Source organism: Schistocerca cancellata, chromosome 3 (genome assembly GCF_023864275.1).
Source record: "Schistocerca cancellata isolate TAMUIC-IGC-003103 chromosome 3, iqSchCanc2.1, whole genome shotgun sequence".
Taxonomy (NCBI): domain Eukaryota; kingdom Metazoa; phylum Arthropoda; class Insecta; order Orthoptera; family Acrididae; genus Schistocerca; species Schistocerca cancellata.
Genome location: NC_064628.1, coordinates 484,795,532 through 484,817,373, shown reverse-complemented (window position 1 = coordinate 484,817,373; position 21,842 = coordinate 484,795,532).

Sequence of the window (21,842 nt, the reverse complement as noted above, 5' to 3'; positions counted from 1 at the left end):
GCCGGAAATGCATATCCTCCTATTTCCATCTATTGTACTATTATTTTTTTTCCTTGCTTTGTTACCTCAAGATATGACATTTCTGTCTCTTTGTATATTGTAATTGTTTTACTGTTTGTATATATAGATTTATAGATTTATACATTTATGTCGATGTATAAATGGTTTGTTTCGTAAATATTATTTGTATTTTTACGCTGGGTCTTGCCTAGGGAAGACTGCTATCGAACGATTACGTCGATAGGTCGTGTGAAGAATCAGAGTGTGTAGGATCTTTGGTAGTGTTAACTCTGCCGCGTGGAGCGCGGGCTGAGCAGAGAGAGTCTGGCGGGAGTAGTGCGGTGGAGCAGGTGTGTTGTGTGAAGCTCCCGCGAGTTGCCGCGCTTTCGGGGTTTGGCAGCATGTAATTGCGCTCGACTTGCGATGATAGTTTCTGACATGGCGTCGCGGACGGGAAGCATTAGCTGGCGCACATCAAGAGCCCGTTTCGTCTGGTGACCGTGTCGAGAAGAAGGCGCGCCAACATCCAGCTTCTGCAACAGCGACGGCCGACAATAAGTGACTGTCGCCACCTCCTCGATCGACGGCTTCAAACCTTCAATCAACCAACAAGGAAGACTGGACGCACGTAAAGTTCTAGAACTGTATGGCAGACCTCAGCATTTCAAACTGTACCATTTTAGTAACTATAATTACAGCAACTTAGCATGAATCTTTGTTGCTCATTGTCCCAGTTGCATTACCAAGCAGGGTCCCTTCCTTTTCCGGAATGAACCCGAGTGTCACTGAAATTCAAACGCCAGCATCATTATATTTCACCGCTTTAATTTCAAATTCCAATTAAGGTATTCATAGATGGCTACAATATTTAGATTACACTAGCACAAATTAAGAGTGCGAGTTTTGTTACCGTATTTTAGCATACCTGTGACTGCAGCTCAGCTTGGTACGTACTAAATTTTACTATTGTTAATTGTTCAGAATCATTTAATTCAAGTTCAAAGTTAAATCTCTTATTTCTAAATTGCGTAGATTCAAGTAGCTTTTGAAATGATTGTTGAGGTAGTCCAAGACTAACTGTGTTTTACTGAATTTCGATGTGCTTCAGAAAGAAAGCTCACTATTAACTTCAGTCACTAAATTAGCTTTCGATTTTCCGGTTTTATTAATTCTTTTGCTAAATTAAGTCAGGGTGTAGCGAAATTTATTACTTCTGACAAACTTTCAGTTTTCACACTACACGTGTCAACCTTCAGTTGCCACGCTTCTAGTGCTAATTATATGTGTAATAACCTTTCCTTTTCAGTTACTATAGTAATTGTCCTTAGGACTGGCGACCGTGATTTCCCCCAAACCTCAAATACCTAATTACCGCTAGTTAATCGTTAACGTAACGGCTGCACATTTACTTTCTTTATTAACTTTACCCCTTTTCAAAATTAATTTCCACCAGTTTCATTAGCACATTTCCTTTCATTTAGATGTAACCCTTTCCTCCCTCTTTACCGACAGGTTAACTTCGGTGACGATTGCTTTTCCAAAACTCCCATTAGGTACACGCGGTTTCATTTTTCACTGTCATTAAGGTCGGTAAGTGAGGGGGAGGTTACACGTGGCGACCTGGTGACAGGACAATCTTCGGATTTGAGGTTGTTCTGGACACGAATTTTGCATTGTGCAAATCTCGTAACAAAGTACTGGTTACGTACAGGCCGTTACGTCAGCGAGAATAAGTAGTGGGAGTAATCCTAATTATATTTGAGATTTGTCATTTATATTGAAAATTATTGAAATGAGTGAAGGCAACAATTACCAAAATTTGGTGGACTTGGATACGGAACAATCGGTCGAACAGTGGGAAACGCGCACGGCGGTTCCCATTGTTCAGGGGCAGGCGGCTAGCATGAAAGACGCGACCGCCGAAACGCAACAAAGAGCAGAAATGGAATTCCAAACTTTAGAAAATGTTTCGGAATCGGAAGCGAAAATCAAATCTGTACCCCTTGATGATGAATACGGGGGAACATGTATAGAGGAACCATCTACGGAAGTAAAACCGGTAGTTTCCGGGAATTTAACTGATTTATTGAATGTTTTGATTAATGAAATCAAGAGTCAATCGGCAGAAATTAAAGCTCTGTCTGCCAAGCAAGAAGCTCAGTCTGAAAAAATTGAACGAAAGCTAGACAATCAGAACAAAGCTATTAATGTTGTTAACAACAATGTTGGAGTTGTTAACACAAAAGTTGATAAAATCAAAGAAGATATTGTTGTAATTAATACCGAAATCGGTAATCTTAAACAGGAAATGATAGGCGTTCAGGCGGAAATTGCGAGCATAAATACTCGTTTTAATTCCGAAATTAGCAGAATCGAGAAAAGTGTAGGAGAAGCAGTTGCTCCGATCATCGAGAATAAGGTGACGGAACAAATTCAATTAGTGAAAAAAGAGGATCAACAGAAGGTGGAAACTTTAAAGGCTTTAGTGTCCGAAGTAGATACTAAAGTGAGGGAGCAGGCTAATACCTGCGAAGAGAAAAAGAGGGAAGTGGAAACGCTTGCGACAACCACTTGCCAAGTAATTACGAGAGTGTCGGAATTAGAAAAGAAACTTGACGGAAAACAGAGCTATGTGCCAATCTGTGCACATAGTTCGGAATTGTTGACGAAAGAGGAGCGGTTCGACCCCTTGAAAAAAGGCGGTATACACGCGACGGATTTCATTAAAAATTGTGAAAGAGTTTTACCCAGATCATGGACTAATGAGAGAAAAATTAATGCGGTTATTGATGTGCTGGCTGGTGATGCCAAGCGTTGGGGCTTAAACCTCAACATTACGAACCTGACTTTTGACGAGTTTAAAAATTTGTTTCTGGCTGAATTCTGGTCAGAGCAAAAACAGCAAAGTGTCTGGCGCGAATTTGTCGTATCGAGGCCTTTCGATGCGAATTCGCGCGGTTCGATGAGGGAGTTTTGTGAGGGCTGGATCCGCAAGTTGGAATATTTGCGTGATCGCCGCACGGAATCCGAAATAGTCTGGGAACTCTACAAGAAGCTTCCAGATGATACAAAACGCTACGTAGGAAGCAATTACAGGACAATCAATGATTTCCTGGAAAGAGTTGAGGACGAGGACAATTGGCGCAATAATCGCGACAGTGGTAGAGGCCGTGGTAACAACAACGGGTACCACCCCAACCATAACAACGATAACCATGGGAATAATGCATACCGCAGCAATAACAATAATGGTTCGGACCGTAATAACGATTGGTACAATGCAAATAATAACAGGAATGACAGAAACCAGTATCATACTAACGTGATACGGGTTTCACAGAATAGTAATAACGCCAGAGGGTGTGATCAGCCGCCTCAGCAGCATCCGGGGAGCGTATCTGCTGGGACGAGACAGGGAAACCATTAGCCGCGCCGGTGAGGGGCCGAGCGGGCGTGGAGAAATTTTGGCGGCCCAATAACAGGAGAAAACCCAGGTATCGTCATTATGAAAATTCCGTGTGGAATAATCAACGGCGGGAGTGTGTGCCAGTGTTAGGAGAAAGGAGTGCGCCCACAAGTAGTAGATCAGCTGTATACACGGCAGTAGGTAGTACATTCACTGTCAGTGAGAACAATTTAAGTAGTGTTCCGGAAATCGATAATAAAGTGGCAGCTGTAATACCCACAGCGGAACTGGAGATTGAGTTTAAGAATGATTCGCAATTGTTGAGAGAAGATCAGATGTCGGATAACACGTCCGTCATCGAGCGAGGGGATGCAGAGAGGGATGAGGTTTGGTTAAGGCAGTTCGGTCGCTTATACGACGAACTAAGAGATTATAGGGGTCTGTATGGGAGAAGTGTTTATGGGGAGCGCGTGCAGGATTTGCCGCGTCTCGTCCCGCAGGAAGATAGTGTTTGTGAAGTGATAGAAAGTTCTGGCCCTAACCGGCAGACTTTACCAGAAATAGTTGATGTTAATGGGGAGCACGAGCAAGATTCGTCGTGTTTCGTCCCGCAAGGGTTGGATGTTGAAGTAGTAACGGAAAGTTCTGGCCCTAACCGGCAGACCTTATCGAAAGTTGTAGTGATAGAAGTAGCCGACCCATCCGACGCAAACCTCCAGTTTAAATATTGTGAAAGTATTAAGGAGAAAGATTGCGAAAAGTTTAGTGATAGCCGGACACGATTGGTAGAAAAGCACATAGATTACAACGTGTATGAGGTTAGAGCTGACATTATACGGTCAGACGATAGCAGTGTGGGTTGCGCAGATCTAGCGGAAGTAATTGCAGAAACTACTGGGCACATTCCTCCAGGTAGATTGGCAGATGAGATCAGTCTGACCAAAGAGGAATCAACGAAGGTGACAATTAATGAATTGATAGCAAAGCAACACTCACTAGTTGACGAGTTACAGGAAAAGGTTTCGGTATTGGAGGCGAAGCTACAGACTAAGCCTCAGGACAAACGTGTTGAAATTAAAACTGTATGTGAACAGAGGCTGAAAAGGCCGCCAGATAAGCCGGATTTAGGATCAAAGCCGGATGGTTTTCCTGGAATGACCTGGATATAGACGAGGATTTACTGTGGGAAAATAAAGATACAGTCGAGGACAAGTGTAGACAGATAGTAGTGTCTGTTAATATACATGACCTACAACTAAACGTGTTGATTGACACCGGTGCAGAATTGAGTGCTGTATCTGGGAAAATATTTGAGTTACTGAAAGACAGACCTGGCATCGTAATTATGCCAGTAACAGGAGTGAAAATTATCGGTGCTACTGGGAAGGCCAGTAAACCGGTCACAAAACAGATTTTTGTCAACTTCGAGATATGTGGGGCACGATTTGAACAAGAGTTTGTCGTCGTGCCAGACTTAACTACGGAAGTAATTATTGGGTTAGAATGGCTATTAAAGTACCGTGCAGTGATTAACTGCGAAAGCAAAACTTTGACATGTACGTCACAAGATATAACAATAGTAGTTAGTTTTGGCGAGGCAGGAGACGGTGTGCATAAGCAATACCAGCCTATACACATTGTTAACTGGCCGGATGACATTGACGTAGGAATGAATTTGAACTGCCGTAACGTGAGGAATTTCGGCATTGACAAAAGTGTAGAAAGTGAATTGGAAGAGATAATCAAATTCCCTCCACGGATTGACATTAGTATTGGTGTGAAAAAAGATCGTTTGCGACAAGTAATGAAGCTAAAAGCCGATGCTCGCATACGTCGTCATGACGCTAAAACGCGTTTTGCTAAGTTTGCAATCGGAGACTTAGTACTTGTAAAAGCTCATGAGAAATCGAGCGAGATAGACAATGAAATCTCTAAATTTAAGTTTGTTTACAATGGACCATATAAAGTCATTGGTACACCTCACACAAATGCTTATTGCTTAGAGTATCCAAGCTCTGGAAAACGATTAGGTATACGGAATATTGTAGACTTGAAATTGTACCAACCTAGGATCCATTAATACCACAGAAAGGGTAATTTGTACAGTATGTAAATATAGAGTGTAATATTTAAGGATGTGCCATGTTACGATGCTTTTGCCTGACCTAGAGGTCATTAAAGAAGTTGTAATTAATAAGTAATTAATTTTGACTAAATGATTTAAGAGTAACTGATTAGTAATCATCTGAAAAATCCAAGCTGCTAGTTTAAGTTTTCAGCTGAGTCACAGTAGATTAAGGAATGTAAATATGATTTTGTAACTTGCTGTAATATTTCATGAATGTGTGTTTTCATTAGTTATTGCCGATGTACTTAGACGCTGTTTTAAGTTTCAGGCTAGTACATGCGTGTGATGATGGACAGTGTTGAATTATCCACTGTGATAGTGTTTATGGACTCCTTGAGATTACTCTGGAGTGAGTTTTTCCGAAAGAATTCAGTGAAACGGACATTCTGGAAATGCGGTTACACAGGCGAGAGAGATCAAGCGTGCCGCACAGGCGGGCGCAACAATACTTGCGAGGCGAAGCCGCTGTCGGCTCTTGTGCCGCTGTCGGCTCTTGTGCCGCTGTCGGCATTCTTTGTACTTGCGGGTACGGAAGGCGGAATTGTTTTTCTTCCTGGACAGCTGATGTGAAAGAATTCTGTTGTCAATATTTATGTTTTTTTCGATCTGCTGTATATTATTTTCTTGTTTAGCGTTAATTGGACATGACGAGAAAATTAATTATGAAAAGGTTACATAAAAATGTGTATTCTATGTAATTAATTATTTGTTTGCGTATTTTGATATACCTGTTTTTTATGACCATGTACTCTCATTAATTTTGCAAATAGTATTCCATTTCTTATAGTGTTACGAATTTTAATGATTTTGGAATAGCGAAACCATTTTCTGTGTTTTTTATGAATTTTGATATGTTGTCAACCTGTTTTACTTTGTGCAAGATGACAGAGTGGAATAAGATTAGGAGTATCTCCACTCAATTATTATTGTATAAAAATTGGTTTATGATTAATTAGACGAATGCTAAATTTTGTTGATGTTTTGAGCATATGCATTTCCGCTGTTTCTTTTTTAGGACATTTTCTGAGTCTGTTTACGTTACACGAACATCCTCAGACAATGTGGGGCACGTGTAACGCCGGAAATGCATATCCTCCTATTTCCATCTATTGTACTATTATTTTTTTTCCTTGCTTTGTTACCTCAAGATATGACATTTCTGTCTCTTTGTATATTGTAATTGTTTTACTGTTTGTATATATAGATTTATAGATTTATACATTTATGTCGATGTATAAATGGTTTGTTTCGTAAATATTATTTGTATTTTTACGCTGGGTCTTGCCTAGGGAAGACTGCTATCGAACGATTACGTCGATAGGTCGTGTGAAGAATCAGAGTGTGTAGGATCTTTGGTAGTGTTAACTCTGCCGCGTGGAGCGCGGGCTGAGCAGAGAGAGTCTGGCGGGAGTAGTGCGGTGGAGCAGGTGTGTTGTGTGAAGCTCCCGCGAGTTGCCGCGCTTTCGGGGTTTGGCAGCATGTAATTGCGCTCGACTTGCGATGATAGTTTCTGACATGGCGTCGCGGACGGGAAGCATTAGCTGGCGCACATCAAGAGCCCGTTTCGTCTGGTGACCGTTGTCGAGAAGAAGGCGCGCCAACATCCAGCTTCTGCAACAGCGACGGCCGACAATAAGTGACTGTCGCCACCTCTCGATCGACGGCTTCAAACCTTCAATCAACCAACAAGGAAGACTGGACGCACGTAAAGTTCTAGAACTGTATGGCAGACCTCAGCATTTCAAACTGTACCATTTTAGTAACTATAATTACAGCAACTTAGCATGAATCTTTGTTGCTCATTGTCCCAGTTGCATTACCAAGCAGGGTCCCTTCCTTTTCCGGAATGAACCCGAGTGTCACTGAAATTCAAACGCCAGCATCATTATATTTCACCGCTTTAATTTCAAATTCCAATTAAGGTATTCATAGATGGCTACAATATTTAGATTACACTAGCACAAATTAAGAGTGCGAGTTTGTTACCGTATTTTAGCATACCTGTGACTGCAGCTCAGCTTGGTACGTACTAAATTTTACTATTGTTAATTGTTCAGAATCATTTAATTCAAGTTCAAAGTTAAATCTCTTATTTCTAAATTGCGTAGATTCAAGTAGCTTTTGAAATGATTGTTGAGGTAGTCCAAGACTAACTGTGTTTTACTGAATTTCGATGTGCTTCAGAAAGAAAGCTCACTATTAACTTCAGTCACTAAATTAGCTTTCGATTTTCCGGTTTTATTAATTCTTTTGCTAAATTAAGTCAGGGTGTAGCGAAATTTTTATTACTTCTGACAAACTTTCAGTTTTCACAGCTACACGTGTCAACCTCAGTTGCCACGCTTCTAGTGCTAATTATATGTGTAATAACCTTTCCTTTTCAGTTACTATAGTAATTGTCCTTAGGACTGGCGACCGTGATTTCCCCCAAACCTCAAATACCTAATTACCGCTAGTTAATCGTTAACGTAACGGCTGCACATTTACTTTCTTTATTAACTTTACCCCTTTCAAAATTAATTTCCACCAGTTTCATTAGCACATTTCCTTTCATTTAGATGTAACCCTTTCCTCCCTCTTTACCGACAGGTTAACTTCGGTGACGATTGCTTTTCCAAAACTCCCATTAGGTACACGCGGTTTCATTTTTCACTGTCATTAAGGTCGGTAAGTGAGGGGGAGGTTACACGTGGCGACCTGGTGACAGGACAATCTTCGGATTTGAGGTTGTTCTGGACACGAATTTTGCATTGTGCAAATCTCGTAACAAAGTACTGGTTACGTACAGGCCGTTACGTCAGCGAGAATAAGTAGTGGGAGTAATCCTAATTATATTTGAGATTTGTCATTTATATTGAAAATTATTGAAATGAGTGAAGGCAACAATTACCAAAAATTTGGTGGACTTGGATCACGGAACAATCGGTCGAACAGTGGAAACGCGCACGGCGGTTCCCATTGTTCAGGGGCAGGCGGCTAGCATGAAAGACGCGACCGCCGAAACGCAACAAAGAGCAGAAATGGAATTCCAAACTTTAGAAAATGTTTCGGAATCGGAAGCGAAAATCAAATCTGTACCCCTTGATGATGAATACGGGGGAACATGTATAGAGGAACCATCTACGGAAGTAAAACCGGTAGTTTCCGGGAATTTAACTGATTTATTGAATGTTTTGATTAATGAAATCAAGAGTCAATCGGCAGAAATTAAAGCTCTGTCTGCCAAGCAAGAAGCTCAGTCTGAAAAAATTGAACGAAAGCTAGACAATCAGAACAAAGCTATTAATGTTGTTAACAACAATGTTGGAGTTGTTAACACAAAAGTTGATAAAATCAAAGAAGATATTGTTGTAATTAATACCGAAATCGGTAATCTTAAACAGGAAATGATAGGCGTTCAGGCGGAAATTGCGAGCATAAATACTCGTTTTAATTCCGAAATTAGCAGAATCGAGAAAAGTGTAGGAGAAGCAGTTGCTCCGATCATCGAGAATAAGGTGACGGAACAAATTCAATTAGTGAAAAAAGAGGATCAACAGAAGGTGGAAACTTTAAAGGCTTTAGTGTCCGAAGTAGATACTAAAGTGAGGGAGCAGGCTAATACCTGCGAAGAGAAAAAGAGGGAAGTGGAAACGCTTGCGACAACCACTTGCCAAGTAATTACGAGAGTGTCGGAATTAGAAAAGAAACTTGACGGAAAACAGAGCTATGTGCCAATCTGTGCACATAGTTCGGAATTGTTGACGAAAGAGGAGCGGTTCGACCCCTTGAAAAAAGGCGGTATACACGCGACGGATTTCATTAAAAATTGTGAAAGAGTTTTACCCAGATCATGGACTAATGAGAGAAAAATTAATGCGGTTATTGATGTGCTGGCTGGTGATGCCAAGCGTTGGGGCTTAAACCTCAACATTACGAACCTGACTTTTGACGAGTTTAAAAATTTGTTTCTGGCTGAATACTGGTCAGAGCAAAAACAGCAAAGTGTCTGGCGCGAATTTGTCGTATTGAGGCCTTTCGATGCGAATTCGCGCGGTTCGATGAGGGAGTTTTGTGAGGGCTGGATCCGCAAGTTGGAATATTTGCGTGATCGCCGCACGGAATCCGAAATAGTCTGGGAACTCTACAAGAAGCTTCCAGATGATACAAAACGCTACGTAGGAAGCAATTACAGGACAATCAATGATTTCCGGGAAAGAGTTGAGGACGAGGACAATTGGCGCAATAATCGCGACAGTGGTAGAGGCCGTGGTAACAACAACGGGTACCACCCCAACCATAACAACGATAACCATGGGAATAATGCATACCGCAGCAATAACAATAATGGTTCGGACCGTAATAACGATCGGTACAATGCAAATAATAACAGAATGACAGAAACCAGTATCATACTAACGTGATACGGGTTTCACAGAATAGTAATAACGCCAGAGGGTGTGATCAGCCGCCTCAGCAGCATCCGGGGAGCGTATCTGCTGGGACGAGACAGGGAAACCATTAGCCGCGCCGGTGAGGGGCCGAGCGGGCGTGGAGAAATTTTGGCGGCCCAATAACAGGAGAAAACCCAGGTATCGTCCATTATGAAAATTCCGTGTGGAATAATCAACGGCGGGAGTGTGTGCCAGTGTTAGGAGAAAGGAGTGCGCCACAAGTAGTAGATCAGCTGTATACACGGCAGTAGGTAGTACATTCACTGTCAGTGAGAACAATTTAAGTAGTGTTCCGGAAATCGATAATAAAGTGGCAGCTGTAATACCCACAGCGGAACTGGAGATTGAGTTTAAGAATGATTCGCAATTGTTGAGAGAAGATCAGATGTCGGATAACACGTCCGTCATCGAGCGAGGGGATGCAGAGAGGGATGAGGTTTGGTTAAGGCAGTTCGGTCGCTTATACGACGAACTAAGAGATTATAGGGGTCTGTATGGGAGAAGTGTTTATGGGGAGCGCGTGCAGGATTTGCCGCGTCTCGTCCCGCAGGAAGATAGTGTTTGTGAAGTGATAGAAAGTTCTGGCCCTAACCGGCAGACTTTACCAGAAATAGTTGATGTTAATGGGGAGCACGAGCAAGATTCGTCGTGTTTCGTCCCGCAAGGGTTGGATGTTGAAGTAGTAACGGAAAGTTCTGGCCCTAACCGGCAGACCTTATCGAAAGTTGTAGTGATAGAAGTAGCCGACCCATCCGACGCAAACCTCCAGTTTAAATATTGTGAAAGTATTAAGGAGAAAGATTGCGAAAAGTTTAGTGATAGCCGGACACGATTGGTAGAAAAGCACATAGATTACAACGTGTATGAGGTTAGAGCTGACATTATACGGTCAGACGATAGCAGTGTGGGTTGCGCAGATCTAGCGGAAGTAATTGCAGAAACTACTGGGCACATTCCTCCAGGTAGATTGGCAGATGAGATCAGTCTGACCAAAGAGGAATCAACGAAGGTGACAATTAATGAATTGATAGCAAAGCAACACTCATTAGTTGACGAGTTACAGGAAAAGGTTTCGGTATTGGAGGCGAAGCTACAGACTAAGCCTCAGGACAAACGTGTTGAAATTAAAACTGTATGTGAACAGAGGCTGAAAAGGCCGCCAGATAAGCCGGATTTAGGATCAAAGCCGGATGGTTTTCCTGGAATGACCTGGATATAGACGAGGATTTACTGTGGGAAAATAAAGATACAGTCGAGGACAAGTGTAGACAGATAGTAGTGTCTGTTAATATACATGACCTACAACTAAACGTGTTGATTGACACCGGTGCAGAATTGAGTGCTGTATCTGGGAAAATATTTGAGTTACTGAAAGACAGACCTGGCATCGTAGTTATGCCAGTAACAGGAGTGAAAATTATCGGTGCTACTGGGAAGGCCAGTAAACCGGTCACAAAACAGATTTTTGTCAACTTCGAGATATGTGGGGCACGATTTGAACAAGAGTTTGTCGTCGTGCCAGACTTAACTACGGAAGTAATTATTGGGTTAGAATGGCTATTAAAGTACCGTGCAGTGATTAACTGCGAAAGCAAAACTTTGACATGTACGTCACAAGATATAACAATAGTAGTTAGTTTTGGCGAGGCAGGAGACGGTGTGCATAAGCAATACCAGCCTATACACATTGTTAACTGGCCGGATGACATTGACGTAGGAATGAATTTGAACTGCCGTAACGTGAGGAATTTCGGCATTGACAAAAGTGTAGAAAGTGAATTGGAAGAGATAATCAAATTCCCTCCACGGATTGACATTAGTATTGGTGTGAAAAAAGATCGTTTGCGACAAGTAATGAAGCTAAAAGCCGATGCTCGCATACGTCGTCATGACGCTAAAACGCGTTTTGCTAAGTTTGCAATCGGAGACTTAGTACTTGTAAAAGCTCATGAGAAATCGAGCGAGATAGACAATGAAATCTCTAAATTTAAGTTTGTTTACAATGGACCATATAAAGTCATTGGTACACCTCACACAAATGCTTATTGCTTAGAGTATCCAAGCTCTGGAAAACGATTAGGTATACGGAATATTGTAGACTTGAAATTGTACCAACCTAGGATCCATTAATACCACAGAAAGGGTAATTTGTACAGTATGTAAATATAGAGTGTAATATTTAAGGATGTGCCATGTTACGATGCTTTTGCCTGACCTAGAGGTCATTAAAGAAGTTGTAATTAATAAGTAATTAATTTTGACTAAATGATTTAAGAGTAACTGATTAGTAATCATCTGAAAAATCCAAGCTGCTAGTTTAAGTTTTCAGCTGAGTCACAGTAGATTAAGGAATGTAAATATGATTTTGTAACTTGCTGTAATATTTCATGAATGTGTGTTTTCATTAGTTATTGCCGATGTACTTAGACGCTGTTTTAAGTTTCAGGCTAGTACATGCGTGTGATGATGGACAGTGTTGAATTATCCACTGTGATAGTGTTTATGGACTCCTTGAGATTACTCTGGAGTGAGTTTTTCCGAAAGAATTCAGTGAAACGGACATTCTGGAAATGCGGTTACACAGGCGAGAGAGATCAAGCGTGCCGCACAGGCGGGCGCAACAATACTTGCGAGGCGAAGCCGCTGTCGGCTCTTGTGCCGCTGTCGGCTCTTGTGCCGCTGTCGGCATTCTTTGTACTTGCGGGTACGGAAGGCGGAATTGTTTTTCTTCCTGGACAGCTGATGTGAAAGAATTCTGTTGTCAATATTTATGTTTTTTTCGATCTGCTGTATATTATTTTCTTGTTTAGCGTTAATTGGACATGACGAGAAAATTAATTATGAAAAGGTTACATAAAAATGTGTATTCTATGTAATTAATTATTTGTTTGCGTATTTTGATATACCTGTTTTTTATGACCATGTACTCTCATTAATTTTGCAAATAGTATTCCATTTCTTATAGTGTTACGAATTTTAATGATTTTGGAATAGCAAAACCATTTTCTGTGTTTTTTATGAATTTTGATATGTTGTCAACCTGTTTTACTTTGTGCAAGATGACAGAGTGGAATAAGATTAGGAGTATCTCCACTCAATTATTATTGTATAAAAATTGGTTTATGATTAATTAGACGAATGCTAAATTTTGTTGATGTTTTGAGCATATGCATTTCCGCTGTTTCTTTTTTAGGACATTTTCTGAGTCTGTTTACGTTACACGAACATCCTCAGACAATGTGGGGCACGTGTAACGCCGGAAATGCATATCCTCCTATTTCCATCTATTGTACTATTATTTTTTTTCCTTGCTTTGTTACCTCAAGATATGACATTTCTGTCTCTTTGTATATTGTAATTGTTTTACTGTTTGTATATATAGATTTATAGATTTATACATTTATGTCGATGTATAAATGGTTTGTTTCGTAAATATTATTTGTATTTTTACGCTGGGTCTTGCCTAGGGAAGACTGCTATCGAACGATTACGTCGATAGGTCGTGTGAAGAATCAGAGTGTGTAGGATCTTTGGTAGTGTTAACTCTGCCGCGTGGAGCGCGGGCTGAGCAGAGAGAGTCTGGCGGGAGTAGTGCGGTGGAGCAGGTGTGTTGTGTGAAGCTCCCGCGAGTTGCCGCGCTTTCGGGGTTTGGCAGCATGTAATTGCGCTCGACTTGCGATGATAGTTTCTGACATGGCGTCGCGGACGGGAAGCATTAGCTGGCGCACATCAAGAGCCCGTTTCGTCTGGTGACCGTGTCGAGAAGAAGGCGCGCCAACATCCAGCTTCTGCAACAGCGACGGCCGACAATAAGTGACTGTCGCCACCTCCTCGATCGACGGCTTCAAACCTTCAATCAACCAACAAGGAAGACTGGACGCACGTAAAGTTCTAGAACTGTATGGCAGACCTCAGCATTTCAAACTGTACCATTTTAGTAACTATAATTACAGCAACTTAGCATGAATCTTTGTTGCTCATTGTCCCAGTTGCATTACCAAGCAGGGTCCCTTCCTTTTCCGGAATGAACCCGAGTGTCACTGAAATTCAAACGCCAGCATCATTATATTTCACCGCTTTAATTTCAAATTCCAATTAAGGTATTCATAGATGGCTACAATATTTAGATTACACTAGCACAAATTAAGAGTGCGAGTTTTGTTACCGTATTTTAGCATACCTGTGACTGCAGCTCAGCTTGGTACGTACTAAATTTTACTATTGTTAATTGTTCAGAATCATTTAATTCAAGTTCAAAGTTAAATCTCTTATTTCTAAATTGCGTAGATTCAAGTAGCTTTTGAAATGATTGTTGAGGTAGTCCAAGACTAACTGTGTTTTACTGAATTTCGATGTGCTTCAGAAAGAAAGCTCACTATTAACTTCAGTCACTAAATTAGCTTTCGATTTTCCGGTTTTATTAATTCTTTTGCTAAATTAAGTCAGGGTGTAGCGAAATTTATTACTTCTGACAAACTTTCAGTTTTCACACTACACGTGTCAACCTTCAGTTGCCACGCTTCTAGTGCTAATTATATGTGTAATAACCTTTCCTTTTCAGTTACTATAGTAATTGTCCTTAGGACTGGCGACCGTGATTTCCCCCAAACCTCAAATACCTAATTACCGCTAGTTAATCGTTAACGTAACGGCTGCACATTTACTTTCTTTATTAACTTTACCCCTTTTCAAAATTAATTTCCACCAGTTTCATTAGCACATTTCCTTTCATTTAGATGTAACCCTTTCCTCCCTCTTTACCGACAGGTTAACTTCGGTGACGATTGCTTTTCCAAAACTCCCATTAGGTACACGCGGTTTCATTTTTCACTGTCATTAAGGTCGGTAAGTGAGGGGGAGGTTACAACGTGTCGTCTTCAGCGATGAGAGTCACTTCTGCCTTGGTGCCAATGATGGTCGTATGCGTGTTTGGCGCCGTGCAGGTGAGCGCCACAATCAGGACTGCATACGACCGAGGCACACTGGGCCAACACCCGGCATCATGGTGTGGGGAGCGATCTCCTACACTGGCCGTACACCACTGGTGATCGTCGAGGGGACACTGAATAGTGCACGGTACATCCAAACCGTCATAGAACCCATCGTTCTACCATTCCTAGACCGGCAAGGGAACTTGCTGTTCCAACAGGACAATGCACGTCCGCATGTATCCCGTGCCACCCAACGTGCTCTAGAAGGTGTAAGTCAACTACCCTGGCCAGCAAGATCTCCGGATCTGTCCCCCATTGAGCATGTTTGGGACTGGATGAAGCGTCGTCTCACGCGGTCTGCACGTCCAGCACGAACGCTGGTCCAACTGAGGCGCCAGGTGGAAATGGCATGGCAAGCCGTTCCACAGGACTACATCCAGCATCTCTACGATCGTCTCCATGGGAGAATAGCAGCCTGCATTGCTGCGAAAGGTGGATATACACTGTACTAGTGCCGACATTGTGCATGCTCTGTTGCCTGTGTCTATGTGCCTGTGGTTCTGTCAGTGTGATCATGTGATGTATCTGACCCCAGGAATGTGTCAATGAAGTTTCCCCTTCCTGGGACAATGAATTCACGGTGTTCTTATTTCAATTTCCAGGAGTGTAGATCATGTCAGAGCACACGGACGAACATATTTCGATTACTCACAGACAGGCAGTAAATGTTTTGTACACCTAAAACACCCAGAAGACAGAGACAAAAAATGAATATCTTACAACATAATACAAAAAACAGTACGACAGTCAGCGCGGAAATCCCTAAAATAGCAAAAGACTTGCAGGCAGACATTATGTCGTTACAAAAACCTTATAATAGAAATGGGCAACTAATATATCTACCAAAACATGCTACCACAATAACAGGCAGCAATGACTGTAAGGCTGCAATAGCAATTTTAAATAGAACTTATAACATAAGGTAACATAGTTATTCAATCAACACTTAGTTACCATAAAGATTACTAATGGGAACGTTACACGGGTGACTGCATCTATGTACGCTCAATATAGCCATCAAATACAGACGTACACAGACTACGTTAGAGACCTAGTAATGTATGCCAGAGGCAAAAAATTAGTAATAAGTGTTGAGATTAATTCCAGATCAACTCTCTGGACCTCAGACAAAACAGATAACAGAGGACGCATAATCACCGACCTAATACAAGTGAAAGGTGGCTGTCATCAGACTCACAGAACGTGGGATCAGTATCTTCATATTTTTCAAAACATTCTGAATGAACTTCCTAATGACTCAACTTCTTTACCACCTATACTGATATTAAAAAACAAAGCACCGACAAATCGCATTTCTGAAATCGTTCCTTTTCCGCCTTCACGGAAACTGCGGCATTCTGAAGTTGTCAACCTGGCTCTACAAAATATTGCATCTGCGGCTGCTAGAAGAGAGAAATCAGCTAAGCGTCCTGGTCGTTTAAAAATCTTGTCAGTTGGTCAGAAGGTGTTCATTAAGTCTCATCGTTTGTCTCACAAAGGAAAAGGCTTGTGTCGCAAATTTTTTCTGCTTTATAACGGTCCATATAGAATTCGCAAAATTATTCATGATAACACTGTTGAAGTAGAAACTCTTAAAGCACGACGCTCTAAGGGAATACATCATATATCAAACGTTAAAATTTTTGTGGAATGACATATTTTTGAGAGACTAACAGCTACTTGTAAACACGCAGAGAGTACAAGGACACCGCGCTGTGTTTTGGCGGCGGCACATACTCAAAGCAACAGTCAAGTCTGCGCGCCGCACAAGGCAGTCGTTGACCGCAAACAATCACTTCCTACGTCACGCGCCTACAGCTGATCGAGCGCTCAGTGCGAATGAACTGACAGCCGTAAACAAATACACAGTCTTTCTCCGAATAAAATCAGTATAAAGCTATAATGACTTGATGAATTATGTTATTAACATTCAGTATTTTTCAGGATACGGTTCTATAAAATATTTAAGAACTTCAGGTAAATTCTGTGCGTGTCCGACGTTAAGACGACTTGCTATCGAGAAAATTTCAGGAAAAATGTCATTTCGAAGAAGAAAGTAATAAACTAAAAAGGTAATTATTAATTGAGTTTATTTTTCAGGTAACATATTTCCACTTAGGTACGTACTTTAGACGTAATTTGCTGCTCGCAATTACGTGATTCATACTTTGTGCTAAATTTCATGTTCTATGAAATTACTTGTGAAGCGACGTGCTTGCGTACGTCAACTGATTTTGACAATGATTATTAATGAACTGGATTGTTACTTGTGTATATTATGCATCGCTTGGCTGCACTGCTTTTTCACTGATGTCATATTTTTATTATGTGCCTGCTGTGCTTATTTATTTAAATTATAATTGTCACCTGATTAATTGTGCTGATGTGGTTAGGTATGTAAGTTATACTTTGTGATTTATCTGCTTGCGCCTTCATGTTTACTTATTAAGATACGATGCTAATGACCTGTTTAGTACGTAAGATATATGTTTACTGCTATGCGTAATGATTGCACATTTACACATTTCTGCTTTTTGTCATAACTATACTTTAATTTGGTATATAGCAATGCTGATGTACAGTGTACAAACATAGAGTTTAGGTTACACTATGGTACTAGTTACAGATTGTTCGCTTGGCAGAGCCTCGTTGTAAGAATTGTGCTGCATCCACTTGTTGACATTCTGTTCACTACTGGTATATTTACTCGCTATTGCTTGCCTTGCTTACGCTCAGTGCCTTATATTTTTAAGATAAGAAAATGAACTGCTATAATTCGACGAACGACATTAGTACAAGAATTATCATAGAAGTCACATGAGCTGGAGGTTTTATGAAAGCTGTATAAATGTATGCCAATAGGAAGGAAGCTAACGACATGACATACCAACACAGTTATTACACTGCATTTTTTGTGAGCAATTGAAATAGGAAGTGACACTTGACACAAGAAATACTCCACATGTTTGCTTCTGTTTGCCATAATTCTTGAAGTGGTGTACACACTGTGAAATATTATGATCATTCACACTCCGTAATCGTACTTAATTACTGAGAGTTATTCGAACTAAGTCTGTTAGAGGTCATGTATGCATTCTTTGTTTATAATTCAGAATGAGTAGAAGATTTTGGTCAGATGGATTACACAGAGGTTGTGTGTTGACAGTGTGTCTTCGGATTGTATGGGATGAGGAGGTTTGCATTAGGATTTTATCTGTACTCGATCGAGGAGATTGACTAGAGGAAAGAGTTGTTATGGAAGTGAAATGATACTGGCAATAAGGTTTATATGTATCGACGTATTGAAGAGGTATTATGGAGGTATTGAGATTATATGAAGTTGGTTGGAGTTATGGTGTATAAGAGGTAAAATAAGTGAGGTGCATATTTTTTTGTTGTTGTTGGTCTATATGGAACAAGGAGGATGAAGATAGCAGACTAGAAGACTAAAATGGAAGGAAGATTGTCTACACACACTTTGTTAAATCACTAAGCAGTATGTACTTTTTTTTTGGAGAGAGGAAGTTGCATATCTTGGCACACTGACAGTTGTTCAGCAACCGTACATTTTGATCTGGCTTGGCAAACATTGGTCTTGACATGATGACTATGACGTTGACTTAACTATTATTGACTGTTATACATTGCTGTCACTACTACTTGATACACATGATGAACATGAAATTTTGACAGAAGTGGATTCACACAGTTAACACTATTCAGTTACACAGTAGTACTTAATGGGGATGAAAGATGAGTGAGTGTGTTTTGTGTGTTTTCCTTTCCTAATCCTACCCACCTATCTCCTAAATATTATTTTATTTGTTTGTAGTGGCTTGCACTGACACCCATAAATATTATAGGTTTACTGATGTTTGTGTATTTGTAATAGTAATATGACAATTATCTGATATCATTTGTGTGTTTGTTATGATTTGTATGTTTAGTGTAAGAGCATTGTAAAAGCATTTGTATGTGCATTCAAACTATTGTTCATGCTTGAACTGTCTGATTAGTGATGGTGAAATTATGGACTGTTACTTGTACTTTTTCTACATGATTGGTGCCACTAGGACATGTTTAATTTCTGCTGATGAACTGTGTGATCAGTGATAGTGAATATTATGGACTGCTGTCTGCACCTACTCAGCATTGCTGGGTGCCACTGATGGACTGCTTCTACTGAAATGATGTCACCTTTTGGAGTCTGCACCTACTCCACAATGCTGGGTGTCACAGATGGAGCTACTTCTATGGAAATGATGTCATTTGTCGGTGTCTGCACCTACTCAACAATGCTGGGTGCCATTGATGAACTGCTTCTACTGAGAAATGTGACTTGTTGCTGTGTGTACCTCTTCAACACTGCTGGGTACCACAAATGGAACTGCTTCTACTGAAATGATGTTACTTGTTGCTGTCTGTACCTCTTCAACATTGCTGGGTGCCACTGATGGACTGCTTCTACTGAAATGATGTCACCTGTTGGAGTCTGCACCTGTTCCACAATGCTGGGTGCCACTGATGGACTGCTTCTACTGAAATGATGTCACCTGTTGGAGTCTGCACCTGTTCCACAATGCTGGGTGCCACTGATGGACTGCTTCTACTGAAATGATGTCACCTGATGGTGTCTGCACCTACTCAACATTGCTGGGTGCTACTGCTGGAACTGTCAACCACTTGTTATGAAAACATTTTATGTGAATATTTGTATAAACTGATTTTTTGTGTATTACTGTTTGTGAAAAGTTATAAGACTCTTACCTGCTCATATTCGTCATTGCTGACGCTATCGATTGAATTGTTTAACCACATGATATTTGTGTAAACTATGATGTAAAGTCATATGTATGAAAGAATTTGTATTCCTTACTGTATTTTATATATTAGGCTATTGTAAGGTCAGTGCAAAGCCAAAATTTTATCTAGTTATATGATACTTACGTATTAATATTATCTTTTATTTTTGTCTGTATTTTTTTTGACGAATTTGGTGGTATTTTCACCACCAATGCTGGCAAAAATACCATCAAATTCTAGCCCGTGGAGGAAGGGCATATGAAAGGCGGCTACACTGAGCCACAGCGCCAGAAATCGCGCCAGAGAGTATTGTTCCGCCGCCTCCACTGGCAGTGATTATTGAGACGTAGCGGCAAGCAGTTCTTACCGAGAAGTTGTGGTGGACACTGCTTGTCGTGAAGTCAGAGTGAGATGTGGTAGTGGAGAGTGTTGTTCCATATTTTATGCAGTGGTTTGATGGGAGAGATAGCAGATGTTGTTCTAATGGAGATATTGTAATGTTCAGAGTGCATTTCGTCAATATATATGGAGGTATTTTCTTTTATTCTTTTATTCTTTCAGTGACCTGAATAATGTGTCATTACAGGTTCAGTCAACAAAGCATCTGGCTTGTGTTCTTGTATTAGAGTGTAATTTTGGTTTTCTTGCACAATTATAGTATTTGTAATTTTCTTTTATCACGTCAGTATAATTGCTATTTAAAAATTCTTGTCTTGTTGAAGAAGAACCGTGCCAGATGTGCGTTGAGTCATACTACCACATACAGAACAGCTACACTTGTGTTTGTTGTTTCGTAGGTTTTATAGTTGCTGGGGACTTAATTAATTAATTGTGCTAACAGAAATTTTCTTACATTCTTTGTTGTCATTCTAAGCAGTCAGATTGCGTACTAAAACTAGTCAGGGCCAGCCGTTTACGAGACTTGCGTAATCGGACTCACAGCTACTAAAACAAAAAAAATATTTGCATTTTATTAAATTAAGCCCCCATGCACAAGAAACACAATTACATGTAATGAACACGAAAGGACTTATACCAACATATGCAGGGTTCGATGGTACGAGCTGTAATATCGATCCCGGGTGCGATTCCTGGCGGGGTCAGGGATTTTCACTTGCCTCGAGATGACTGGGTGTTTGTGTTGTCCTCATCATTTCATCATCATTCATGAATGTGACGAGTTTAGACTGAGTAAAGGTTGGGAATTTGTACGGGCGCTGATAACCGCGCAGTTGAGCGCCCCACAAACCAAACATCATCATCATCATCATGTAATATCGAACTTACGCTAGCAAATAATGCAGCAATGGCATACGAAAGAAACTGGATTGTACACGACAACATGACCAGTAATGATCACAATGTCATAACCTACACACTAACTCACACTCAGAACACAACGACCAAATCACACACCAGACACAAAGCAGACTGGAAAAAATGAACGGAAATTCTCCAACAACACGATACAGAAAACAGTAATAGAGGTATCGATTATAGAGCATACAGGTTAACACGGGTAATACAACATGCACTGAACACATCAATACCGACAGCAAAGAACACAAAATGCTCACCAGTACGAAAATTATATCAAAGGGCTGTAGCAGGTAGGGGCAGACGCATAAAACTTGACGCATATATACATGCAACAATGGGAGCTAATTATAACAACACAAACAGAGCAAAATATATAGGGGGAACCACAGAAAATACAAAATAAAAACCCCCACTATTTCTGGGAACGCTATGGCAGGGTCACGGCACGATGACGAGGGAATGGAGGAATACAGCGGAGTTTCTGCTGTATAAACTGCTCCCTGACGACATTATCGATACAGTCACACAATATCATACTACACTAGAAAACCTACACATATCATACAACACTGCAACTATCACCTGTCCTTTTGCGCAAGAAGAGGTTGCGCTATCAATGACAGAGCTCAAACAAAAGAAAGCATCTGGACCAGATGGTATCCACTCGGAAACACTGAAAACAAGCACCGCAGATCAACCCGTTACTGACATCGTTACTGAACGATGCCCTACGGCTGGGCAGGGTACCTATAGTATGGGAA